At 35.1% G+C, this 11,655-nt stretch overlaps 1 pseudogene; it reads right to left on the reverse strand.

Moving 5' to 3' along the window:
- Nucleotides 1-1,266: 1,266 nt before the first annotated feature.
- LOC118855793 lies at nucleotides 1,267-2,245 on the reverse strand (annotated as a pseudogene).
- Between the last annotated feature and the right edge of the window lie 9,410 nt (nucleotides 2,246-11,655).

Consider the following 11,655-nt stretch of genomic DNA (forward strand, 5'->3'; position numbering starts at 1 on the left):
TTTTAGTTCACTGTTTATCCAGATAATGTAGACAGTTCTCATTTTGTGCAGTCACTCACTCGATGCCATCAACTCATAGTTAAAGAAATCACCACATTAGTTAAGAGGAACAATAGATGAAGTCACAACATTATCATATACAGGATAATATTTTCATGTACCACAATATCACAGGACTTTCACTCACAAGATAAAAAGGGATATAAATTCTGTTTGGAACAATAGAAGTAGGTTAACAGTGTATTATTTACTCACAACTATCTCAAAATGTCTGCTAAGGGAAAAAAAAAAGTTATGGTGAATGATCCAAGCTGACTGGCTTTTCTAGTCTGGTGAATCTCCGTAATAAATATGTTGATTTAAAAAAAATTAAATATTGAAGGTCTGTGGCTATACATTTTGTGCTCTATTAACTGTGGAGTATGGAAATGGCATATTTAGAATGTTCATAGTTCTGTCAATGCACTCTAATCTTAAGCAATGCATATTAGAGAAAGTCTTGGTACCCTAACCATATGTCCTTGTCAATAATACATGAAAGAGACCACCAAACCCACCCTGACCTGAATTAAGATCTGAACCAAGGTGTTTTTTCCCCCAAAGGAGAAAGGCTGGTGTTAAACTCAGAGTTAAACTCATTTTATAAAAGGGGAGGGGGAAACCACTGAGCTTAAAGAAATAAAGCTACAAGCAGCAAAAGTAATGTTCCAATACTGAAAATTTATATAATAAGCAAAATCATCAGCTGTAGTAACAAGCAAAAAATGCTTGTGTTTAAGTAGGAATTAGTTTCATTAGAATTAATAGAGAAAAATGTGGTCTAGAAATTGGAAGAAACTGCCCATAAAAATATCTGGCAGCAATTTAACAAAACAGTCCCAGATGATTTAGGCTGAGGTCAGTAGCTAATGAGGACAAAGGCTTTATCTGTGGGGAACTTTTGGTGATACCTGGAGAAAAATGACAAGATGCATAATCCTAATTGAATAGTTTTTACAAGTGTTGTAAAGTCTCATACAGTAAAAGTTTTTCTCTATATGTACTTCAAGTTCATAGCAAGAGTGGCATAGAACACCTAACACAGAAGAAAGCAGTCATGCAAAATATCTAACTCCTTGTTATAATGCATATAATTAAAAATGATTATACTATGGTTACATCTAGGGTAGTGGGTATGGAAAGCATGGCCCCCATATCATTAACTAGAAAGCTGCCACCACCTTCTATTTGTGTTCTCTTTTTGTCTTTTTTCTTCGTTTTTCTTAATCAACTCTGCTGTTGCTGCTGATTCTTAGCAAAACTGGGAAAAATTGGAATTGTAATCATTGAACTGAGCAATCTGGTGATCAAGATGTTTAAACCCTTTAGTCTTTTGGACTGAAGAAAACATTGTGTGACATTTAGGACTCTGATTTACAAAGAGGGTGGTCACAAACTTTCCAGGCTTGAAAACTTCTGCTACTTTCCTGATCAGCTCTGACCTATGTTACTTTCAAGACTAACATAATAAAATTCTGGCTTGGGAGTGATGTGAATAGTCCAATAAGTTCCATCTAATTTCATTCCATTCACTGAATATCTACAAGGATTGAGCATTGTAGCATCAATTACAGACCCTGGCATCAGGTCAAAATTCCACTCACATGAGTGACATCTTTTGCAGTAACACGATCTTTCATGTAGAACTGGTCCATAACTGTTGGGTCGAACTCACTCATCAGAATTTCCAGTGTCTGATCTGGCTAATTAATAACTTGACTCTAGAAAATTCAGAATGTACAATTACCAGCAATCAGAATTCATATACACTGTAAAATATGCTGCTACATTTGGGAAATTTTCATTAAGGAATTCTACTTCTTCCTGGAAATTCCTGTGTGTACTCCTGGGGGGAAGACTTCATGGAATTCTTATGAGAATAAAAGAAGCTTTGAATTGAGTGAAACCCACAGTATTCCCTAGCCAACTCCAACAGGGGGACTAGTGCTTTCAGTAAGAGGGTGGTACAACATGTCCTTCAAAATGAAGCATCTCTGGGAGACAAAAGTGCTATTCTCACTGAGTACATAAGTTTCCTGTTTGTCAATTTTTGTCACATTTATGATTAAACAATGAACATTCTCCAAAAGTTTGTCCCACTCAAAAATTGGGATGGTGTGGAGATCATCAGATCCTTTGCTCTTGTCTAGCTACTGCTGGGAGAACCAAACCTCTTGGTCCCTTTGAAGAAATGTGCAGCTTCCATCACTGAGAGACAAGTGAACAACTAACAACTACAGAAAATCAGCTAAATTAAATCTCTCCCACCTCTACTGCTGTGGGTTGTTCCTGATGTTTCTTTAAAGTTCAGGAGTTTTTTCCCCATTTTTTCATGCTTGTGTTTTTTTAGCTTCTGTTATAATTTTAAATTAACTTAAAAAAAGATTAATAACATTTTCCCCAGCTTTTTTTTCCTTTCATGGGCAAGTTGAATGTGGATCTGTGCTGAAAATAAAGGCAGATGCTGTTCAGTCTCTTTCACTCTACTGGTTTGCATTGCAGAGAATGGCAAAGAGCAGGCACTAGCTAATGTCAGCAGCCATAGTGTGTGAGCCAGGGATGCTTAAAAAGTCCTCTATTCCCTTAAAATATCCATTCCCCCACCAAGGGATCATGCTCATTTTACAGAGTAGGTTATTCTTCACTGTAATCCCAACTCTTTGACACTCTAGAATATTACATTGTAAGTCCTCTGCTCCTTTAAGGGGGTAGGTGTTAATTTTTTTGTGATCCTGACTGTGGCTTCATGGTATTTGAATGATTTCTTTCTGGCTTCTTGAAGTGTTTCCTCTTTGAACTGAGATCTCAGGAATTTGGCTATAATATTCCTGTGAGTTTTCATTTTGGGATCTCTTTTAGGTAATTTGTGGATTCTTTTAATTTTCACTTTATCCTCTGGTTCTAGTATATTGGGGCAATTTTCCTTGACAATTACTTGAAATATGAAATCTATGCTCTTTCTTTTATCATGGCTTTCAGGCAGTCCAATAATAATTAAATTGTCTTGCCTCGATCTGCTTTTCATGTTAGTTTTTTTAATATGAGATATTTCCCATTTTTCTGATTTTTATTCTTTTGGCTTCATTTTATTGTTTCTTGATGCCTCATGGAGTCATTAGCTTCCACTTACCCACTTTTAATTTTTAAGGAGCTATCTTCTTAAATGAGCTTTTGTATCCATTTTCCATTTGGCCAATTCCCTATTCAAGGTTTTGTTTTCTTCAGTATTTTTGTGCCTCTTTTTAAAAAACCACACTGTTAATTGCCTTTTCATAATTTTCTTCCTTTGCTTTAATTTCTTTGCCTATTTTTTATACTACCCCTCTTATTTGATTTGGAAAATAATTTTTAGTACTTCCAGGAATTCTTGTTGGGATTTGTGTTCAATTCACATTTTTTCCCCTTTGAAACCTTGCTTGTAGCTGTTTTTACTTTATTCTCTTCCTCTGAGTTTGTCTCTTGATCTTCCCTGTCATTATAGTAACTTTTTATGGTCAGATTCCTTTCTTGGTGTTTGCCCATTCTTCTAGCCTATTTTTTGATTTGTAACTTTATGATAATGTTTAGGGGTACTGTTCCAAACTTCAGGATTTTAACCACTGCTTTTTCAGACCTAATTCTGGGGGTTTGGAAGTTGTTTTGGTGATTCCAAGGTGTTATAGCTCAGGGAGAGGTGTAGTTGCTGTACTCTTGGGACTGGAAATGATACTGCTCTTTAAGACCCCTACTCCCTTGTGATTGAAAGTGATACTGCTCCTCAGGTCTCCTGATCACTTAAGACAGCAAGCAATCCTCCTTGCCTTGGAACTTTGACCTGGAATTGGTTATATGCAATGGATTTGCCAAATAGTACCCTGTCTTATGCCCAGTGTTAGCATAGATGTCCCCTGTAGTCTCTTTCTTATCAGTTGCCCAATCCTCTAATTGACCTTGGTTTGAGAGCTCATGAAGCTGCTGTTGCCTCCTTCAAGATCCAACACTAGTTTGCTACCATGTGGGTTCTGGGTGTATTGGGAATCAAGATGGGCTCTTAGCACTTATTCAACCAAGCACCCTTGAAGAGTTTGGCCTTTGTTTCCTTGATTAAATTAGGACTCTTCCATGACCTCCTTGCCTCAAGGGAAAGTTTACATGGGTTTGAGTGACATGTTTGTGACATCAGAGGGTTTTAGATCATGTGGGTTTAAGTTGCATTTTTGTGACAATTTTAGGTCATGTGGGTGAGTCACATGTGTGACTCACCTTTGACCCTGAGCAAGATATATAAACCCAGAGGTTGGCTTTCTGTTTTGGAGCTCTGAGCCACAGCAGGAGTGGTGCATTACTCTAGGCAAGCCGTTGTTATGAGCTCCCCGGTTTGAAGAAAACCCAGATGTTGATGCTTCTCTGTATGTTGTGATTTTGTTGGACAGAAATCTATCTGTTGCTTTGTGTTTATTTGCTCTGTTTGTATTTGCTGTGAAGCTCAGGGTGCTGGCTTTTCCTCCTGAGCTGAATGAATGATATTTGTATGTTGGATTAAAGTAAGATTGTTAACCCCTTAACGTTGCTTTCCTTAGTAAAGCAGATCAAAAGAATCTGGGCTTGCAGTGTTCTTGTTGTTGGGCTCATATTGGTTTTTCACCCCTACAGAAGCTGCTAGCCGAATTGTTGCAACACTGGGCCACCCCTACCCCAGTGTCACAGAATTCTCTTTCTGAACTCCTTAGTTTTGGGGGGCTGGAAAAATTTCTCACTCTAACCTTTTGTTGGCTTGGCCACTCCAGAATTCAATTTGAGGCATTATTTTAAAGTTGTTTGGAGGGAATATTAGATGAATAAGTTCAGCTGCTTCCTCTATTCCATCATCTTGGTTCCACCCTCAGAAGTCTCCAATGGAATATTTAAGGATATTGTGAAGTTTTTGTCATTTGATAGGAAGGAATTGTAGAAAACCTTCAAAATTTCAATAATTTTCTATAAGAAATTCAATTTATATACATATAAGGAAAAGCTGAAATGTTTGAAGAAAAAAAACCTTTCATATGCCTTTTGAAATCCCCCATAAATTTCTCTTTTCTGATTGTATCTATTCTTTATATTTTCCCTTCTTTTTCTCAAAGAACAAACTCTAACCCTGAAATCCATTTGAAATTAACTCTTAACCCACATACACATAAATATACATAATTATTCATCCATGCAGCACAAATACATGTATATAGTGTTTGTGTGTATACGTAGTTCTGATGTGTGATTTTATCTGTAATGGAAATTCCTATTGTAGAAATTCCCTCTACCAATGCAGATAGGTGACTTCTCTCTATAATCTATATTCTTAGAGATTTACCTGGGACATTTAGAGGTTATGTGACTTGTCCAGGGTCATAGAACCAGCATGTGTCAGACATCAGACCTGAATTTGTGTCTACTATGTACAGTACTTGATGTAAAATTATCTTCTTTTGCATTTACTTCTTGGGTTTCTGACTTAACTCATTGTTTTTAATCATTGTGTTCAGCTTTCTTCTGATTATTTATGTCTTCAACCTCAGTTTTTGGATAGGAACACTTTGCCAGAACTGGGGTTGTCTCTGCCCCTACTTTACTTAGGACATATGGCCTTGATTAGTTCTGTCACCTGTCTTCTGAATGTTGATGCAATCCTCAAATAGAGACTAGCTCCATATTCCACTGTGGCCCTAACAGATATCTTGAACTAGCCTAATCTCAGCCCACTTCGTTTCCTGCCCTACCTCTCCCCATTACTTGGATAACACAGAACCTGCCTAAGAGGCATGCTAGGTCTATCACATAGTATAATTCTGACAGGAGTCTTGGCTTCAGACTTCTTGGAGAGTCCTGAGGAATATACATGCCACCTAGCTCTGTGTCTCTGGACAGTAATCCCTTGATGGTGGCTCTGTCTCAATTGTTTCTCTGGCAGCTCAGCATCAATATCCTGCTGACTTCAGGTACTATTTACCTGAGTTAGTGCTAGCTTTCATATTCCATGGCAAGTCCATGCTCTGAGATCTCTCAGCGGTTTGGTTATCTTCTAGTGCAATCCTTAAATAGATGGTGAGGCTTATTGGTGTTTGACTTTGTTCTTCTTGATCACTATTTCCTATGGTACCCCTTTATATTTTTACTTAAATATTTGTGGAGATAGCTAGGCTCTTCTAGGACTTTTTGCTTTGACATCTTAACTGGAAGTTCCAATGCCTACTCGTAAGAATAAATTTGTTTAAGACCAAGTCCTATAAGAGCATTAAAAGTATTCTTGAAAGTCATGGAGAACATTTAAAGACACTCTGGGAAAGCAAGTCAAAGCCATTCTTACCATCTATCATAGAGAGAGGAGCTTGTAAAATTCTGATGTCATTAAATGTTTGTTTGAATTATGATGGTGAGCTCCACCAAGGCTAAACTTTTCTGTATTCTTTCTTTAAGCTGGCTGGTCATTAAACTCTTGTACCAACAGGTTAGGAAGGCTATAAAGAAAGAAGACAGCTGCTGACAAGTTCCAATAAATTGTCCAAATGACGAGAAGATTTCTATAGTCAGAACAACTATGTTCTTCTTTTCACCTTTAGACTGAATCAACAGAGCATATTCCAGGTCCTCAAGAGTTAAGGAAGTACATAACCCCTCAAAACACCCTAAAGGATTCTTAATAAGTTCCTTGTTTTCACATAGCTGCAAGTATAACAATTCAACATACTAGAAATTGAGAAATAAAACCATAACCAAAAAGGCTCCAGGTTTTTATTTAGAATCCCTGAAGCCACTGCAATGAGATTCCAGTTTCATCATCAGCATATATACAATCTGTGGTTCGTAGCAAAAACAGTGGCTTTACATGGAAACCCATGTTCCTCCTAAGAACATCAGAGTTTGGGTCATGTCTCTCTCTATAAAATAATAATAATAACAATAGCTAGCATTTAAATAGTGCTTTAAAGTTTGCTAAATGATTTTTACATGTATTACATAATTCAATTTTCATAATAACCCTGTAAAGTAGATGCTATTATTATCTACATTTTACATATGGGAAAATTAAACCAGGCAAAGGTTAAGTGACTTGCCCAAGGTCATACAGTCTAAGTGGAGATTTGAACTCTGTTGTTCCTGTCTTCAAATGCAACACCCTACTGCACCAACTAGCTGCCACTTAAAAAAAAGAAAGGAAAAACACCCTCAGTTCTAAAGCAAACCTTTACCTTAACAATGTATCAATGTACAATAGACAATTAAACTTAAGAAAAAATGAAAAACACTGCCCAATTCCATTAACATCCTAAAATCTCTCTTTCTCCTCTGGATACCATTATAGTTTTCCAGACATATCACTATCCTAGGACTGAGGGTACCCAGCAAAGAAGAAACACTTACAGCCACTGGAAAGCTGATCACTTTTCCATGGATCTGCACAGTCCATATACTTCTATGGCAATATCCAAATTTGCTCCTCCACATTGTGACTCTGTCCCTTTTTTGATACTCAGATCTATCCCCACTTGATCCAGAAGGTTCTATTTATTTCAGTAACTCCTCTATCTGATGTAAGAATTCAGAGTTTTATAGGAACTTCTCACTAATTCTTCACTGCCTCCTTTTGCTAGTATCTCTCAGCTCATGTTTCCTCATTTCCAGGTTATCTCCATTTTTTACTATTTCTGCTCTTCATTTTAAATGTTAAGTTGAAGAGTATAGGTCTGGATTTGAATTATTGTCTTAATCAATCAACAAGTATTTATTGAGCATTACTATGTTCCAGGCATTGTGCTAGGCACTGGACACATAAGTACAAAGGTAAAACAATCCCTAAAGAGCTTATATTTTAATGGGAAAGTTAACAAATAAATTTTTAAAAACATATGTGCAGCATAAATATAAAAAGAAGAAACACACACACACGTGTGTGTGTGCTCATGCGTGCATGTGTATGTGTGTGTGTGTGTGTGTGTGTTAAATACAAAGAAGTTTGGGAAAGAAACCAATATTAGAAGGGGGAATCAGTAAAGACTATGTAGAACATAATGTCTATTGTTAAAGGGAAAATAACATATCTACAGATTGAATTCTTTTCTAATAAAAGAGATAATCTTGCCAAGGAATTAACCATGTGGTTAAAAGAGGCAGAGGTGTTGAGGAGGTCCATAGGAGCCTCCTCTTGGCCACACCCATTAAATGTGTGTGATCTGGCTTTTATTTTCTGATTGGTTAACTTCTTGGACCTATTTAGTCTCATACTTATAATAATCTATTTTTCTAACTTGAAGAAAAAACAGAACTCTGATTCCCTTGGCCTAAAATTTATTTACTCAGTAATTATTCTTAAGTATGAATGCCCCTCAAAGATCAATGTACTTGGGTTGAAAACAAAGTTTGTTAACCATATTTTTTTAAACCTTAGTGGCTGCATTGTCAGAAATGTCATTTCTATATGATACAGTGCACCAAGCTGTTTTATTATATTTTTCATTACTTTAAGCTACTTGCCAAAACAAAATTTGAAACACAGACAGAAATTTATACTTCTTAGAGAAAAGGAAAATTTTAAGTTACCAAAGGATATTTTTTTTCTAAATTCTCCAACCTAAGACTTTTTGTTTCTCATAATAATGGGAATTTTACAATAAACAAAAGATTTTTCATCATCTGCCCTTATTTTTTCCCATATTCCTTTTATCATAATTTTACAATAAACAAAAGATTTTTCATCATCTGCCCTTATTTTTTCCCATATTCCTTTTTTGTGCCCTTCTAAGTTGACATCAATTGGCTATATTTAACTTTGATAGATTTCAATGACATTACATTCTAATACATTTTTAAACCTCAAGATTTATATTTCTTTGACTTATCTGAGTATGAGTGTTCCAGCGGTAGAAGGAGAAACACTTTAAAAAATTGTTGTTTTTGCAGTGACACTGATGAAAGATGGGATCCAAATTCTATAGGAAGAAAGAATATATAAAGTATATATAAAAGTGCATATATGTATATATATGTATATATATGTATATATATATATATATATATATATATATATATCATTAAAGCATCTTGAATTCAGAAAAGTTATCAATTAGATTATAAAATGTGGGCCAAGGTTGCCCTAGAAAAATGTGACTTGTGTAAGTCTTCACTGAGCTGAACTAAAGATGGCAAAGCTAACGATGACTGTGTTTTAAGAATATTTGAACCACTAGTAAGTTTACACATATTTTTTTCTATTTTGAGAACACATCAATTAATCAAATTCTAGTATGCCTTATATTAACATTGCTTATCAAATATGATCATTTACTAGTCTTCACAGTGAAACATGATGGCCTAAGTCCTAAATTTTAGTCATCATTATCTTCAGTGTTAAACATATATTACATGTAAGGTCCTGGGTAGCAGGAGGGGGAAGGAAGAATTAATAAACTTTTATTAAGTATCTACTATGTGCCAGGCAATGTTGTAAGCATTGAGTAAGGATACAAAAAGAAGTAAAAAAAACAGTCCCTGGCAGCAAAAAGCTCACCATCTAATGGGGGAGACAGCAAGAAAACAAATATGTACTAACAAGCTATATACTGGATAAATAGGAAATAATTAACAGACAGTACTAATATTAAGAAGAGTTGGGAAAGGTTTTCTGTGGAAGACATGATTTTAGTTAGGACTTAAAAAAGAAGCCAGGAAAGCCAGTAGGTAGAGATGATGAAGACTTCAAAGTTTCAGTTTTGGATAACTAGGAAGATGATGGTATCAGTAGAGAAAGAAAAAAATATGAAAGAGAGCATTAAAAAGACTATTATTTCATAATTTCCACAAAAACTGGGCTACCATTCTATGGATAAATGCCTTGCTTATACACATTCCAAACAATTCTTTATTTCTTCCCAGTGTATAAAGATTTTTTATTATCTTCACTACAATACAGTCTTTAAGTAATCTTCTCTACTAAATGGGATTCATAAATGCATACATGCACACATATATGTGCATATAAATTTTATATAACTATATGGGTGTACATACATTATTTCATCTTTCATTAATAACCCAGCTTTCAGGACAAGAATCAAGTTTATATATGTGAAGAAAAATAATTTACATTTTAAATCTGGACTTAATTCATATTACACAGTAGCTAGAACACTCAATAGGTCTTATTACTTCAGATAATCTGAAGCATTTGTGGCAAATTATAAATAGGATAGTTAGACATTTTAGGTGCAGATTGAAGATGGAAAGTTATTCCCTTAGGGAATGAAGCAATAAAATGATCTCTTGTTGCAAATATACGATCATATACTTGGAAAATCCTAAAGATGCAACTAAAAGTTAATTGAAATAAATAATTTTAGCAAAGCAGAAGGATATAAAGTAAACCCACATAAATCATCAGCATTCCTATATATTACCATATATTACCCATACAATCTGGCAGGAAGAGATAGCAAGAGATATCCCATTTAAAATAACTCTAGACTCTATAAAGTAGTTGGGAATACCCCTACAAAAACAAACCCAGGATCTATATGAACAAAACTATAAAAACTTTGTACACAAATAAAATCAGATTAAAATAAATGGAGAAATATTAATTGTCCATGGGTAGGCAGGGCCAACCAATATAATAAAAATGACAATTTTACCAAAATTTATCTATGTGTTAAATGCAAGCCCAATTAAACTATTAAAAAACATTTTACAGAGCCAGAAAAAATAATAGGAAAATTCATTTGGAAGAACAAAAGGTCAAGAATATCAAAAGCATTAATAGGAAAAAAATGTGAAGGAAGGAAGTTTAGCAGTACCAGATCTTAAACTGTATTATAAGAAAGTAATTATCAAAACTATCTGGTACTGGCTAAGAAATAGAAAAGTAGATCAGTTGAACAGAATAGGCATACAATTTACAGCAGCAAACAAATACAGTTACCCAGTGTTTAACAAGTGTAAAGACTTAATTTTGGGGGATAAGAATTCATTATTTGGTAAAAATTGGGAAAGCTGGAAAGCAGTTTGGCAGAAATAGGGCATAGACCAATTTCTTACACCATTTACAATGATAAGATCAAAATGAATACATGGCATAGACATAAAGGGAGATATGAGAAAAGTAGAAGGATAGGGAACATATTACCTATCTGACTTATGGACAAGTGAACAATATACGAACAAACAAGAGATAGAGAGTCTTGTGAGATGTAAAATGGATGATTTTAGTTACATTAAATTACAAAGTTTTTGAACAAATAAAACAAATGTAGCTGAGATCGAAAGGTGTATTGGCAATTAAGTTGAGACTTTTTTAGAATTCTAAATTAATTAAATGTCTTTGATTGAGCCTTAATAGGTGCAAAGCCTGTATCAGGAGGGCCGAGTTTATAATCTCAAAGAGGATCATAAACATGTCTGAAAGGTTCGGAACCGCCGGATATAAGAAACTCTCAAAGTAGAAGGCAGAAGAATCAAAACATTTATTTAGGCTCCACAGTAACCAACCCATGAACCAGCAGCCCCATTTTGATATGTTGATCCAAATCTTCCAGGCCCAATAAGTACGCCTTGAAAGAGTAACCAGGAGGCTACAGAGAAACATGATTGCGTAAAGCAAAATCATGTTTC

The sequence above is a fragment of the Trichosurus vulpecula genome, chromosome 7 (genome assembly GCF_011100635.1).
Source record: "Trichosurus vulpecula isolate mTriVul1 chromosome 7, mTriVul1.pri, whole genome shotgun sequence".
Classification (NCBI taxonomy): Eukaryota; Metazoa; Chordata; class Mammalia; order Diprotodontia; family Phalangeridae; genus Trichosurus; species Trichosurus vulpecula.